Raw genomic sequence first — 17,260 nt, 5'->3', positions numbered from 1 at the left:
GATAAAAAGATAGAATAGTTTGCAGGAGCTATGCCCTGACTTGCACTGTGAGTGAAACAAAGAGCTATTGAAATTCGTTTGATTTTGCTCCCACAACAGCTTGTGCAATCAGTTACAGGAAATAGAAAAAAATAGCTTGATAGAAGAGGAAAGCAGAGAGCTCTTACTTCTTTTTAGATTTAAATCACTTTCTAGCTGAATATTAAGAAAATCGTACATCTTCTCCCAGGGAAAAATGATTAGACTGATAAAATATTCACATGAACCATAAAAAAGACCTTTACAGTTCCAAAATGGACATCTAAAAAAACTTTATAGCAGAAAACAAAAGAAATAAGAAAACCATGTAGAGCAGTTGTTCCTTTTGAGTTAAAGAACAAATTCCATGCCTTTGATACTGAGCGTCATTATCCTAGTGTGCATTGTTAAACCATGAATACGTATGAAACTGAAATAATACAAGGACACATTTTCTAGAATTCTAACAAAGAAGGATTTGGTTGTGATCAAATCTTGATTCCTTTTTCCATGCCAGCTTGTTTCTTCTCCAAATACCTTTTACACCTCATGTTCTTCATGGTTAACAGTAAATACGGAATTCCTAACTGACTGATATTTTCCAAATTGTAAGTCTGAGATATTAGTAACCAGAAGTTACCTCCAAAATAAAACCTTTAAGCAAAGTCAATAATAAATTTCCAAAGCTTAGCTATTTACTCTCTATGGTGAAAAACCTTGCCTACAAATGTTTGCAAGCAAAAAAAATCTATCTAGCATTCCTTACGAGGAGAGGAAAACACATCCCATAAATACAAAATTTTAAGTAAACGTTGAATGCCTGGGCCTCAGTTGAAGCGAATCTAGGTGTATGTTTGCTTTTTAATGAAAATAATTCCACCAGTTCTAAATTGGTCTAGATTCAAGAAAAATACTCCAAAAGCTCTCCTTTCAAATTCTGACAAATGCTCAGCTCTGTCACAAGGAAATGAGGTAACAAAAACTATATATATATATATATATATATATATATATATATATATATATATATATATATATATATATATATATATATATATATATATATATATATATATATATATATGAGAGAGAGAGAGAGAGGGTCAGTGGACTTTGATGCCAATCGTTCATAGCTAGATGTCACCTGGCCTCCATTTTTAGCAGTTTGTTTCTGCACGGCAAACCATCAGTATTACCACCATCTAGGACTAAATTGACGTGAGTAATAAAGTATAACCGAGCAGACTTTGGATGGTATTTGAGTGTACCAATTTCTTTCTACGGCATATAACCTAAGCGACAAGTTTTCAGCAGCATAAGACCATTTTTCCTTAAAACAAAGTCTGCACGGTGACATATAAATCTGCTCCATGAGCTGAATACTCAAGTGACTCGGTAAGTTAAGTCAGAGTGGACTTTCCTCGTGTTGTGTACACAGTATTTCATAAAATAATCAACATTTAAGTTGCAAATCTAAATGACAAAAGTGTGTACCACACCACAAACATCCTAAGACTTTGATGTACCAACCAGGCAAAGCCCAACACAATATATTTTCATTCTTCATCAAACCAAAATGCTCTGTAATAGGGAAGAAAGAGCCCGGCTGAACCGATGTCCTGAAAATTATCGTCAGTACCACTAGATATTATCCTGAAAAAAGGAGATTAACAGTATCTACCGGATCACTACCAGATACTATCTTGCAGCTAGTAATAGCCAATTGCCTATGAAAGAACCACCAAATTGTTTCCGGGTTCCAGAGCTAGTAATAACCACATTTTTTATGGATTGCAGGAAAAAAGAAGTACATTTTGCTACTCTGAGCTCTACCGTCAAGTTTCCTCCCACTAAAACCAGAAATCACGGAAGTGCGCAGAAAATCGTCTGAAATTGGGAAAGGATCTCGGTTGGTGTGACTCACCAGGCTTGAAGAAGATGGAGAGACCGAAGTCGATGGCCTTGAGCGGCGAGTTCTCCTTCTTATTGGCGAAGAGGAAGTTCTCCGGCTTGAGGTCGCGATGGATGACGCCGTGCTGATGGCAGAGCTGGACGACCTCGACGATGATGCGGGTGACATTGGCGGCGGCGCGCTCGGTGTAGTGCCCCTGCGCGACGATGCGGTCGAAGAGCTTGCTGCCCTCGTAGAGCTCCATGACGAGGTGGACGGCGCCCTCGTCCTCGCACGCCTCCCGCAGGGACACGACGCTTGGTGCGGCTTCTTCTTCGCGTTGGATGCGGGGAAGTGCAAAGAGCTGGCGTCCTCCCGCGCGACGGCGGCCGGCGAGCGGCAGCAGTTGCCCATGGCCGCCCGAGATCCAAAGGCGTGGCGGGAGGCTAGGGTTGGAGCGGCATTTGGGGCGCTGGGGTGGGCGCGGTGGCCGCGCGGGTGGGCGGCGCGATGCTGCGCGCGGCGGTGGGCGCGCGGGCGGATAAGAGTGAGAGATGGTGAAAGTGACTCGCGGCGCGGGATAGGGATCTAGGTATTTTGGGTTAAGTTCGACGGTTTCGAGTTGGCCCACGAACTTAATTTAAGAACGTGGGTACCCACGTTCCTATTAAATTAAGTTCGACGGTTTTGGCTAGGGCCCACGAACTTAATTTAAAAACGTGGGTACCCACGTTCTTAAAAAAACACATGAACTTAACTGATTTAAGAACGTCGGTACCCACGTTCTTAACAAAACCCACGAACATTTATCAGTTTCTTGTAGTGTTAGTGCTAAGATTAATGAGCATGACTTAGAAAATGAAAATTTTAAATTTGCTAGAAGCATGCTTTATAATGGGAGACGCCCTGGCATCAAGGATGGTATTGGCTTCCAAAAGGGAGACAATGTCAAACTTAATGCCACTCCTAAAAGATTGTCAAACTTTGTTAAGGGCAAAGCTCCCATGGTTCAGGATAACGAGGGTTACATTTTATACCCTGTCGGTTATCCCGAGCACAAAATTAGGAGAATTCACTCTAGGAAGTCTCACTCTGGCCCTAATCATGCTTTCATGTATAAGAGTGAGACATCTAGGTCTAGGCAATCCACTCATGCTAAATTGCCTAAGAAGAAAACTCCTAGTGCATCAAATGAACCTAGTATTTCATTCAAGACTTTTGATGCATCTTATGTTTTGACTAACAAATCTGGCAAAGTAGTTGCCAAGTATGTTGGGGGCAAACACAAGGGGTCAAAGACTTGTGTTTGGGTACCCAAAGTTCTTGTATCTAATGTCAAAGGACCCAAAACCGTTTGGGTACCTAAAATCAAGAATTAAAATTGTTTTGTAGGTTTATGCATCCGGGGGCTCAAGTTGGATCATCGATAGCGGGTGCACAAACCATATGACAGGGGAGAAGAAGATGTTCTCCTCCTATGATAAAAACCAAGATCCCCAAAGAGCGATCACATTCGGGGACGAAAATCAAGGTTTGGTCAAAGGATTGGGTAAAATTGCTATATCTCCTAACCATTCTATTTCCAATGTTTTTCTTGTAGATTCTTTAGATTATAACTTGCTTTCAGTTTCTCAATTATGCAAAATGGGCTACAACTGTCTTTTTACGGATATAGGTGTTACTGTCTTTAGAAGAAGTGATGATTCAGTAGCATTTAAGGGAGTGTTAGAGGGTCAGCTATACTTAGTAGATTTTGATAGAGCTGAACTCGACACTTGCTTAATTGCTAAGACTAACATGGGTTGGCTCTGGCACCGCCGACTGGCCATGTTGGAATGAAGAATCTTCATAAGCTTCTAAAGGGAGAGCACATTTTGGGACTAACCAATGTTCATTTTGAGAAAGACAGGGTTGTAGCGCATGCCAAGCAGGAAAGCAAGTTGGTGTTCATCATCCACACAAGAACATCATGACGACCGACAGGCCGCTTGAGCTACTCCACATGGACTTATTTGGCCCGATTGCTTACATAAGCATCGGCGGGAGTAAGTATTGTCTTGTAATTGTGGATGATTATTCTCGCTTCACTTGGGTGTTCTTTTTGCAGGAAAAATCACATACCCAAGAGACTTTGAAAGGATTCTTGAGAAGGGCTCAAAATGAGTCCGGCTTGAGGATCAAGAAAATAAGAAGCGACAACGGGACGGAGTTCAAGAACTCTCAAATTGAAGGTTTCCTTGAGGAGGAGGGCATCAAGCATGAGTTCTCTTCTCCCTACACGCCACAACAAAATGGTGTAGTGGAGAGGAAGAATAGAACTCTATTGGACATGGCAAGGGCCATGCTTGATGAATATAAGACTTCAGATCAGTTTTGGGCCGAGGCAGTCAACACCGCTTGCTACGCCATCAACCTGTTATATCTTCACCGAATCCTCAAGAAGACATCTTATGAACTCTTAACCGGTAAAAAGCCAAATGTTTCATATTTTAGAGTCTTTGGTAGCAAATGCTTTATTCTTGTTAAAAGAGGTAGAAAATCTAAATTTGCTCCTAAGGCTGTAGAAGGCTTTTTACTAGGTTATGACTCAAACACAAGGGCATATAGAGTCTTTAACAAGTCCTCTGGACTAGTTGAAGTTTCTTGTGACATTGTGTTTGATGAAACTAACGGCTCTCAAGTAGAGCAAGTTGATCTTGATGAACTAGATGATGAAGAGGCTCCGTGCGTCGCGCTAAGGAACATGTCCATTGGGGATGTGTGTCCTAAGGAATCCGAAGAGCCTCCACATACACAAGATCAACCATCTTCCTCAATGCAAGCATCTCCACCAACTCAAGAAGAGGATCAAGCTCAAGATAATAAAGATGAAGATCAAGAAGATGAGCCACCTCAAGAGGAAGGCAATGATCAAGGGGGAGATGCTAATGATCAAGACAAGGAAGATGATGAGGATCCAAGACCGCCACACCCAAGAGTCCACCAAGCAATACAACGAGATCACCCCGTGAACTCCATCCTCGGCGATATTCATAAGGGGGTAACTACTCGATCTCGTGTTGCTAATTTTTGTGAACATTACTCTTTTGTTTCCTCTATTGAGCCACAAAGGGTAGAGGAAGCACTTCGAGATTCAGATTGGGTGCTGGCGATGCAAGAGGAGCTCAACAACTTCACAAGGAATGCGGTATGACATTTAGTTCCACGTCCTAACCAAAATGTTGTAGGAACCAAGTGGGTCTTCCGCAACAAGCAAGATGAGCATGGTGTGGTGACAAGGAACAAAGCCCGACTTGTGGCCAAGGGATACTCCCAAGTCGAAGGTTTGGATTTCGGTGAAACCTATGCACCCGTAGCTAGGCTTGAGTCAATTCGCATTTTACTTGCCTATGCTACTTACCATGGCTTCAAGCTTTATCAAATGGACGTGAAAAGTGCCTTCCTCAATGCATCAATCACCAAAAAGGGGGAGATTGAAAGGGAAATAGGCTTACACCTTTTCCTAATTGATTTTGGTGGTTGAAGTGCCCAACACAAATAATTGGACTAACTAGTTTGCTCTAGATTATAAGTTCTACAGGTGTCAAAGGTTCACAACAAACCAATAAAAAGACCAAGAAAGGATTCAAATAAAGAGAGCAAAAGACAACCGAAATGTGCCTTGGTCTGGCGCACCGGACAGTGTCCGGTGCCCCAGGGAACCTGACTCCGAACTACTCACCTTCGGGAATTCTGGGAGCCACTCCGCTATAATTCACCGGACTGTCCGGTGTGCTAGCGGAGTAACGGCTACTACAACGCCAACGGTCGTCTGCAACAGCAGTTAATGCGCTACAGTGCGCGCAGAAGTCAGAGCAGAGCCAGAAGGCACACCGGACAGTCTACAGGACCTGTCCGGTGCACCACCGGACTGTCTGGTGACCCAGATGTCAGAAGCTCCAACGGTCAGAATCCAATGGCCAAGTGACGTGGCTGGCGCACCGGACAGTGTCCGGTGGTGCACCGGACTGTCCGGTGCGCCATGCGACAAAAGCCCTCACCAACGGTTCTTTTGGTGGTTGGGGCTATAAATACCCCCCAACCACCACACTTCAATGCATCCAAGTTTTCAGCCTTCAAACACCTTACAAGAGCTATAACATTCAATACAAGACACAACCAAAGAGATCAAATCCTCTCCCAAGTCCAAAGACAATTCCGATCAAATAGTGACTAGTGAGAGAGAGATTCTTGTGTTCATTTGAGCTCTTGCGCTTGGATTGCTTTTCTTCTTCATTCTTTCTTGATTCCAACTCAATTGTAACCAAGGCAAGAGACACCAATTGTGTGGTGGTCCTTGTGGGACTTAGTGTCCCATTTGATTGAGAAGAGAAGCTCACTCGATCTAAGTGACCGTTTGAGAGAGGGAAAGGGTTGAAAGAGACCCGGTCTTTGTGACCACCTCAACGGGGAGTAGGTTTGCAAGAACTGAACCTCGGTAAAACCAATCACTGTGTCTCACTCTTCATTTGCTTGTGATTTGTTTTCGCCCTCTCTTTCGGACTCATTTATATTTCTAACGCTAACTCCGGCTTGTAGTTGTGCTTAAGTTTGTAAATTTCAGATTCGCCCTATTCACCCCCCCTCTAGGCGACTTTCACAAACTCCTAGTCACCATCAAGTCATCTAGTGATGTCAATCACCAAGAGTAACAAGCTCAAGCTCTAACTTGGCCTAACCAAGACTAACGAGAACAATGGATGCACCTTTGCTACTCCCAATGCACTAATGAGGCCACTAACTTTGTGATTATAAAATCTCAGTTACTTCACTAGGCAAAGGCTCCCCCTTTTAGTCCAATAGATTTCTTAAGCTAAACAAATATGCAAGATACCTCAAATGGACGAGATGGAAGGGCATATAGCCACAATGCAAGGAACTAGTCATTGCCCCTCCACTCACTTTCATGAGTGCACCGAACATGTTTGGTGCACACCTACCTCTTGCACTAGACATGTTCTACTAGTACTCAAACGACTACTTTAGAAGCTAGTCGTTATTAAATCGATATTTGGTGCTATGACTGGTGTATCACCAGACACTCGATGAGTATAACGCTCGAGGTGCATAGTTATATCCCTCTCTGAGTGGCCTATCAGAGCCTCTCACACTCGTATTTAACATTCTTTGGGTGCCCTATTTGATGCACCATATATGATGCACACTTGATAGGTCAAAGTTGACCCTGAAAGGATCACAATGCCCAAGAGGTGGTATTGGGCTTTTCTAAAATTCTTGCGAAAGATTAAACCCTAAACAAGAGCCCAACTTCACCCAATCTACTAGCTAGAATATAAAAGCTATGAAATGGAAAGAAACCCTAAGTCATTATGGCAAAAACTAGCAAAGCAAATACACAAAGTAAATTTCTCAAAGTAAATACGGAAAGTAAACTAGGGACAAGAAAACTCCTCCAATTTTTCCCGAGGCATCGAAGAGTTAGCACTCTCCACTAGTCCTCGTTGGAGCACCCGTGCAAGGGTATCGCTCACCCTTGGTCCTTCACTATGAGATGATCTTTTGCCTCTCCGACGCGGTGGATCTCTCACGACCGCGTATAATCACCGAGTTGGGTCACCTACAAATCCTCCAGGGTGATCACTAAGCTCCAATCGCCGCCGAGCCATCTAGGTGATACCGATCACCAAGAGTAATAAGTTGTAGACTTTCACTTGACCAAGAGAAGCCTAATTCAAGCGGTGTGTTCTCTAGGTGGCTCTCATGCGCACTAATGAGGTCCTAACATGAGATTATGATTTTGCTAATTACTTCACTAGGCTTTGTGGACTTGCAATGTTGTAGCAATGAATTCTAGTTGGTTGGGACAACAAGACCATAACTATGGCTGGTGGAGGGGATATAAATACCCCCAACCACCCCCAAACTTGTCGTTAATGTGCTCTTTACGCATGGACGCACCAGACGGTCCGGTGGGCCAACTGTGTGCCAATGATGCTCTTCAAACGACTAGTTCTGACAGCTAGCCGTTACACTGAGGAGCACCAAACACTGCACAGTGACTGTCCAGTGCACACCGGGTAGTCTAGTGCCTATCTAAAATCTGGCTGGCATCAAGTGCTTGTTCTCGAGTTTGGCTTGCTCTATGGCCAGCGATCACCGGATAGTCCGGTGCACACCGGACAATCTGGCGCCCTTGCAGTTGTAACACTCGTTTCTTATCTAGGATTTTTCTAAACCGATTTTGATTCTAACTTGTGAGTGAGATCTTGAGTGACACCTAGCACTAGTTTTGACTGCGAAAAATGCACCGCCACTACACTAGTTATCTCTTGGTCAAACTACTCATCCACAACCCCTCTTTATAATATGTCTAAAGTAAAAATAGAAGTCCTAACTCTATACCAAGTGTCCCATAACTCTTTCGACACTTAGGATATGAAGACCTTCATCTTTTGATTCGTCTTTTTCAGTCGTCGCTTCAAGTTATCATCTGAGGGATTGTTTTCACTAGTTGGAGCCTAACTTTCTGTATTGTGACCTAACTTACCATTTGCTTTGAAAGCACACATTAGTCACAAATAATCTTACATTGTCATTAATCACTAGAATCAACTAGGGCTTAGATGCTTTTAGACCCTTAGTAAAACAAAGCACTCTCTTGCTCGGTGGTCGGTGCCACTTGTCTTATGCATACCGTACATGTCCAATGCCATTGCAACACCACCAAGTTGCTTGTTTCAAACACTTCTCGAGTCAGATGCAATCTCAAACTTCTCTTAGTCTTTCATAGGGCTACTTAGTGCTAGATTTCACAAGTGCGCATCACCACACGTCACTAAACTTACTAGATCAATCTACCCATCCATGCCTTCTTCATAGTATGACATGAGGAAAATAAATGTTTATAGCTAATCTATACGTATATCAACTCTATTAACATTTAGAACTAGCAGATTCTCAATCTTCTTGGCCATTGTTTGAAAAGCAATGACTGAATACCATTAATATAGACATGAAAACCACATATACCCAATCAATCATTATTATTGTGACCTAACTCAACTTGTCTCTACAAAACACATCACTAACACTATATAATCCACCACTTCAAATAAATCTAGAGCCACCCCAACAAATGATCCCCACAAACATGGACCACATTACAAGTACCAAAGCAATTTTACCTAGAAAACCAACTTATTAGAAATAAATGGACCAAATCATATGATTGGAGCGAATACAAAATGCCCCCTTGATCCCTTTACTTTTGCACACTAACCTAATGTTGAAGTGCCGGGTATAGGGCCACAACCACAGGGAAGAAGCGAAGACTAAGCAATGGACCCCTGAAAGTTGCCTAGAGGGGGGGGGGTGAATAGGGTGAATCTAAAAATTATAAACTTAAGCACACACTACAAGCCGGGGTTAGCGTTAGAACAAATATCAAGTCCAGGAGAGAGGGGGGAAAACAAATCAACCAAGAAATAAAGCGGATGAACACGGTGATTTGTTTTACCGAGGTTCGGTTCTAAAGAACCTAGTCCTCGTTGAGGTGGTCACAAAGATCGGGTCTCTTTCAACCCTTTCCCTCTCTCAAACGGTCACCTAGACCGAGTGAGCTTTCTCCTTAATCAAACGGGTCACTTAGACCCCACAAGGACCACCACACACTTGGTGTCTCTTGCTTTGATTACAATTCAATTGGGAACAAGAATGAGGAAGGAAGAAAGCGATCCAAGCAACAAGAGCACAAAGAACACGAACAAACTCTGTCTCAAGTCACTAAGTGGTTGGAGTGGATTTGGCACTTGGAGAGGCTTTGATTCTTTTGATTTGTGTCTAGGAGTGAAAGCACTAGCTCTTGTATTGAATGAGAAACTCAGGACACTTGGATGCTTGAAGTTGTGGTGGTTGGGGGGTATTTATAGCCCTCAACCACCAACAAGCCATTGAGGGTGGCTGCTGTCGATGGGCGCACCGGACAGTCCGGTGCGCCAGCCACGTCACCCAACCTTTAGGGTTTGGGAGCTGTCGACCGTTGGAGGCTTTGTCTTCTAGTGGCACCGGACAGTCCGGTGCCGCACCGGACAGGCACTGTTCAGTGTCCGGTGCGCTCTGACTCTGCAGCGCACTGTAGCGCTCATCAGTAGCTGTTGCAGTCGACCGTTGTGCTGGATAGATGTTGCTCTGGTGGTGCACCGGACAGTCCAGTGAATTATAGCGGAGTGCGCCTGAAGAAACCCGAGAGTGGCTGCTTGGACTCTGTACGGTCCTGGTGCACCGGACACTGTCCGGTGGCACACCGGACAGTCTGGTGCGCCAGACCAGAGCACACTCGGTTTCTTTGCTCCTTTGAATTTTATCCCTAACTTCAATCTTTTATTGGTTTGAGTTGAACCTTTGTGCACCTGTAGAACATATAATCTAGAGCAAACTAGTTTGCATAAGGTAAGTGCATAGGTTACTTAGAATTAAACCAATTTATAATTTCATTAGATATGAATGGATTGCTTTCTTCTATTTAACATTTTGGACCACGATTGCACCACATGTTTTGTTTTTGCCAATTCTTTTGGAAAATCTTTTCAAAGTCTTTTGCAAATAGCCAAAGATATATGAATAAGATTGCAAGAAGTATTTTCAAGATTTGAAATTTTCTCCCCCTGTTTCAAATGCTTTTCCTTTGACTAAGCAAAACTCCCTCTGAATGAAATTCTCCTCTTAGTTTTCAAGAGGGTTTTAATAGATACCGACTTTGAAAATATACTAATTTGAAGAGATTGTTATTACAAGATACCAATTGAAAAACAAAACCTTTATGAATACCAACTAGTTCTTTCATTTCGAAAATTTTGAAATGGTGGTGGTGCGGTTCTTTTGCTTTGGGCTTAATATTTTCTCCCCCTTTGGCATTAATCGTCAAAAACGGAGACTCTTGAGAGCCCTGTTTATTTTCTCCCCCATTGGTAAATAAAATATGAGTGAAGATTATACCAATTTGGAGTGAGCGAAGTAGCGACGAAGGATATATGATACCGTTAGAGTAGAGTGGAAGCCTTGTCTTCATCGAGTACTCCATTTCCCTTTCAATCTACGACTTAGCATAGAAATACACTTGAAAACACATTAGTCGTAGTCATGAAAGAGATATGATCAAAGGTATACAAATGAGCTATGTGTGCAATGTTTCAATCAAAATTCCAAAAATCAAGAATATTTAGCTCATTCCTAAGTTTGTTGAAGGTTTTCTCATCTAATGGCTTGGTAAAGATATCAGCTAATTGTTCTTTGGTGCTAACATAAGCTATCTCGATATCCCCCCTTTGTTGGTGATCTCTCAAAAAGTGATACCGAATGTCAATGTGCTTAGTGCGGCTGTGTTCAACGGGATTATCCGCCATACGAACTGCACTCTCATCTCTACTACTCCTTAAGACGTTAGTGTAGGCGTCCACAGGTTAGGTTGGTGCACGGTTCTGCCATGCCCCTCCTCCACGATTCGCGTCTCTGTCACTATCCTCGCCCTCGCCCCGCTCTCCATCGAAGGAAAGGCGCCATTCCAAGGATTACCCCACCATTCTCGCCCTCATCCGCTCTCCGGCATCCTTGCCCCCACCCGCCCCCGCCATCCTTGCCCTCCTACGCGCAAGTCCTCGACGCCCCTTCCCCTGCCAACGTCGTCTCGCAAGCGCCCGTCGTCTCCGCGCAAGGGCCCGTCGTCTCGCAAAGGCGCCCCTTCCCCTACTCCCGTCGTCTCCGCACTATCCTTGGATCCGGGGATCCGGGGTCGCAAGATAGAGGCTATTCCGGAGGCGTCTCGCATGCGCTCCGCACGGGCCTCCTCGTCGCTGGCGCCACGCTCCTCCTCATCGCCACGACCATCACCTTCTTCGTGGCCTGCGACATCAGGAAACAGCACCGCGTCGCGGCGCGGGGCGACTGGAAGATGATGCCTTTCGTCGTGGATCTTGGTTTCGGGGAGGAGTCCATACTCCAGGGCCTGACAGAGGCCAACATCGTCGGCCATGACGGGTCCGGCCGTGTGTACCGCGTCACCTTCACCAACCGGCTCAATGGGGCCGCAGGCGCGGTGCCGTGAAGCAGATACGGACCGCCGGGAAACTGTACCTCCACAAGTAAAATATTTATTTAGCCCTCTGTCTTTGTTTTTTCCATATTCTAAGTTTATACCTGATAACACATTTGCACATACTTGATGCATTTGTCTATGGTATTTTCTTTTTATAAAGTGAATCATCTTGACAATGAAATAGTGCATTTATCAGTTTTGTAATGGGACATCACTCCTCAAGTATCCAGAAGGTAAACTAGATGTATTTCTCATACATCAATTGGGCAAGTTTGAGAGATAGCTGCCCCAATTTGTCCAGAAATTTATTTACCTGTGCCTCCACAAGTAAAATATTTATTTAGCCCTCTGTCTTTGTTTTTTCCATATTCTAAGTTTATACCCGATGTATAAATCTACAGATACTTTCTTACCTTTGTTTAGTTACGATAAACTTTATTCATCAATTATTTTGTATACTTTTCTAACCTATGTAAATTTAGAGGTTAATTTGGACTGTTTAATATTTAAATGTTGTGGGTGGATAATATAGATATGGATCTAGGGGTTATTTAGTGTTTTAAGTACCAACAGAGGAGGGCAATTCATGCACATACTTTAGCTTTTTATTGCAATGATAGATAATTTATATGAAGTTTAGGACTTATTTTGGATATAATATGTCAGAATGACAAAGGTGAATCTCTAGATATAGGTTCAGGAGGGGGTTAATTGAAGCCATTTTTGTAATGAATATGGTGGGTATCTTTTTTAACCAAACAAAATGGATTTGATGGCTATGGTCTTCTATGAGGATTACTGGATTAGAGTGTGCAACTGCATTGATTGCTACCAAAATAGTATCTAATCTAATTAGTAAAATGATGTATCTCTTTTTCTGACACGCTTGCGACACTGAGGCCGACTCAAATATCTCATTAAACAACATGTGCATGTCTACGTTTATGTGTAATGCTCATGTCGGCTGCACATAGGCATTTCTTAGCTTGATCTGATGGTGATCAATTGAAAATTGTTGTTGTAGATTTTCCTGGAGATCGAATTGTCCTTTTGTGATCCTAAGTTTTGATACAGTGCTGCGATTTTCTGCTCTCCCACCTTAAGAACACAAGATGTGGATAGAGAATTGTTGATAGTCTTGGTGTTGGTTGGACTTACTTTTAGTGTCCCTATAGTGAATTACTTTCGTGTCTTCATAGTCAATTCAAAGCTCCTTACAGACACCTCATGTTTCACAGTGTACCACATTTGCAGGTACATAATGCGCTCGACCACATTAATGTTCCCGTTAAGAGTCGAACGATGGTTTGTGTTCACAACTGAAACCATCGGATTTTGTTTTTGACATCCTCAAGGAGGAATTAACCGAGAGCTTGCTACCGCAAAGAAGGTTGCTTTGCTACTTCTATGAATCTTCGGACTTAAGTTCATACAAGTTCAAAAATAAGGACTTAAGTTCATACCACATCTTTTTCTGGATGTGCACTGGCAATTCTTGCAGATTTCTCACATCTTAGATCGAGAGAAAGCATTTTCAAGGTTGTTCCAACCCTCAGGAGAAGGGTGACAAAATACATTTCTATAACCACATTCTATTATTTTCCTTATAAAAGTGTTAGTATGATTTTTTGATATGCCACGAGTCGTTATTAATATTGTTGACCAGACGTATTGATGTTTTTTCTGTTGTAGGAGAATAGCTGATCTGTTGATGTGCTTGGCCTTAAGACTGCTTTTGCAACCTTCATGGGTAAGGCAAGTAAACCTTCCTCCTTTGCCTCTCTGATGCTATGTGTTATTGAGAGCACCTAGAGGGGGGGGTGAATAGGTGATCCTGTAGAACTTCAAAAACTTAAGCCACAAAACTTGGTTAATTGTTAGCACAGTAATTTGCCAAGTGGCTAGAGAAGGATATCAACACAACACAATAACCAAGAGATATCAATCACAGAGATGGCACAGTGGTTATCCCGTGGTTCGGCCAAGACCAACGCTTGCCTACTCCACGTTGTGGCGTCCCAACGGACAAGGGTTGCAATCAACCCCTCTCAAGCGGTCCAAAGACCAACTTGAATACCACAGTGTTGCTTTGCTTTTCTTAATCCCGCTTGCGAGGAATCTCCACAGCTTGGAGCCTCTCGCCCTTACAAAAGATGTTCACAAAGAATCACGGAGCAAGGGAGGGATTAGCAACTCACACACGACACAAAGATCACAGCGAATACGCACACACAAAACCCAGACTTGAGCTCAAGAGACTAGCACACTAGAACGGAGCTCAAATCACTAGAATGTCGAACAAGTGCGCAAGAATGAAGTGTGAGTGATCAATGATGCTCAAAGGATGCTTGGTGTTCTCCTCCATGCGCCTAGGGGTCCCTTTTATAGCCCCAAGACAGCTAGGAGCCGTTGAGCACAAATCTGGAAAGCCATTCTTGCCGTTGAGCACAGTCCGGTGCACACCGGACACTGTCCGGTGCCCGATTTCCTTCCTTAAATAGCGAAGTCGACCGTTGGCAGCCTGAGAGCCGTTGGCGCACCGAACATGTCCGGTGCACACCGGACAGTCCGATGCCCCCTTCTAGCCGTTGGCTCGGCCACGTGTCCCGCGCAGATCGCGCGGCCGACCGGACAGTCCGGTGAATTATAGCCGTACGTTGCCGGTGGATTCCCGAGAGCGGCCAGTTCACTCGAGCCAGCCTGGCGCACCGGACACTGTCCGGTGCACCACCGGACACTGTCCGGTGCACCACCGGACAGTCCGGTGCTCCCAGACTCAGCAGATTCTTGGCTGCTCGAGCCAAGACATTTCCAATTGGATTTTTCCTGTTTCCAGCACTTAGACACAATACATTAGTCCATAAAACAATGTACTAAGTCTGAGAAACATACCTTAATTCTTGATTTGTACTTTGTCCACCTTTTTACACTTAGGCACTTGTGTTGGACACTAAATCACCAAAATACTTAGAAATGGCCCAAGGGCACATTTCCCTTTCAATCTCCCCCTTTTTGGTGATTTATGCCAACACAACATAAAGCAAGTAGAACAAGTACAAAATCAAATCAAATAAGAACTCAAAATTGTTTTGATTCAATTTTGACATATATGGATTACTCTATGCCACCACTTGGTTTGTTTTTGCAAATCAAACTCAAATTTCTATCTCTAAGTCAAACACACATGTTAAGACATAAAGAGAGTCATTCTAAGAGAGATTTATTCAAGATTTCAAAAACTCCCCCTTTTTCCCATAATCAATACTTCTCCCCACAAGAAGCCAACTTTTGACAAGAGAGACAACAAAAGAGTTTTGACAAACCAAAAACTCTATTCTACTATTTTCAAAATCTCTCAAGTGGTAGCTGATCCATTTATCACTTTGGCCTTTATTTTCTCCCCCTTTGGCATCAAGCACCAAAACGGGATCAATCTTGGCCCTTTAACCCCATTGCCTCACCAAAATCTTCAACTAAGAGCAAATAGGCAATAAGAGTATAACGATGAACTTGGAAGAGTTACTCTTTTCATCGGAGTGCAGTGGAAGTCTCGCATGGTCCAAGTCCACCTTTTCCCTTTCAATTTTCCTTGGAGACTAAAACAACCAAACTCAAGTACATGGTTAGCCACAAAGGGTCAAGTTGTAGCACAGCTCCCCCTAAATATGTGCATCACTTGCAAAAAGGACTTGTGAGGTCCAGGGAGTGTTTGTACAACTTGAGCACCACAATAAGCAACAAAATGCAGAGTGAACATGATCAAAGGCATAAACACATGTATGCTACATTTCAATCCAAGTTCCGCGAATCTAAGATATTGAGCTCACTACGCAGCCTGCAAAAGGTCTTCTCATCTAGAGGCTTGGTAAAGATATCGGCTAGCTGGTTCTCGGTGCTAACATGAAACACTTCGATATCTCCCTTTTGCTGGTGGTCTCTCAAAAAGTGATGCCGGATGTCAATGTGCTTTGTGCGGCTGTGCTCAACAGGATTTTCCGCTATTCGGATAGCACTCTCATTGTCACATAGGAGTGGGACTTTGCTCAGATTGTAGCCAAAGTCCCGGAGGGTTTGCCTCATCCAAAGTAGTTGCGCGCAACACTGTCCTGCGGCAACGTACTCGGCCTCAGCGGTGGATAGGGCAACGGAGGTTTGTTTCTTAGAGTTGCATGACACCAGGGACCTTCCTAAGAATTGGCACGTCCCCGATGTACTCTTCCTATTGACCTTACATCCAGCATAGTCGGAATCTGAGTACCCAATCAAGTCAAAGTTAGACCCCTTTGGATACCAGATCCCGAAGCAAGGCGTAGCGACTAAATATCGAAGAATTCGCTTCACAGCCACTAAGTGACACTCCTTCGGATCGGATTGAAATCTAGCACACATGCATACACTAAGCATAATATCCGGTCTACTAGCACATAAATAAAGCAAAGAACCTATCATGGACCGGTATGCTTTTTGATCAATGGACTTACCTCCTTTGTTGAGGTCGGTGTGTCCGTCGGTTCCCATCGGCGTCTTTGCGGGTTTGGCGTCCTTCATCCCAAACCTCTTTAGCAAATCTTGTGTGTACTTCGTTTGGGAGATGAAGGTGCCGTCCTTGAGTTGCTTCACTTGGAACCCAAGGAAGTAGGTCAACTCGCCCATCATCGACATCTCGAATTTCTGCGTCATCCCCCTGCTAAACTCTTCACAAGACTTTTGGTTAGTAGAACCAAATATTATGTCGTCGACATAAATTTGGCACACAAAAAGATCACCATCGCAAGTCTTAGTAAAAAGAGTTGGATCGGCTTTCCCAACCTTGAAAGCATTAGCAATTAAAAAGTCTCTAAGGCATTCATACCATGCTCTTGGGGCTTGCTTAAGTCCATAGAGCGCCTTAGAGAGCTTACACACGTGGTCGGGGTACCGTTCATCCTCGAAGCCAGGGGGTTGCTCCACGTACACCTCCTCCTTGATCGGCTCGTTGAGGAAAGCGCTCTTCACATCCATTTGGTACAACCTGAAAGAATGGTGAGCGGCATATGCTAGCAAGATGCGAATTGACTCTAGCCTAGCCACAGGAGCAAAAGTCTCCTCAAAGTCCAAACCTGCGACTTGGGCATAACCTTTTGCCACAAGTCGAGCCTTGTTCCTCGTCACCACCCCATGCTCGTCCTGTTTGTTGCGGAACACCCACTTGGTTCCCACAACATTTTGCTTGGGACGAGGCACCAGTGTCCAAACTTCATTGCGCTTGAAGTTGTTGAGTT

At 43.7% G+C, this 17,260-nt stretch overlaps 1 pseudogene; it reads right to left on the bottom strand.

The window, feature by feature from the left end:
* Positions 1–1,153: 1,153 nt before the first annotated feature.
* Positions 1,154–11,936, bottom strand: LOC118473054 (uncharacterized; annotated as a pseudogene).
* Between the last annotated feature and the right edge of the window lie 5,324 nt (positions 11,937–17,260).

The sequence above is a fragment of the Zea mays genome, chromosome 1, assembly GCF_902167145.1.
Source record: "Zea mays cultivar B73 chromosome 1, Zm-B73-REFERENCE-NAM-5.0, whole genome shotgun sequence".
NCBI lineage: Eukaryota > Viridiplantae > Streptophyta > Magnoliopsida > Poales > Poaceae > Zea > Zea mays.
This window is presented reverse-complemented; position numbering and strand designations above follow the sequence as displayed.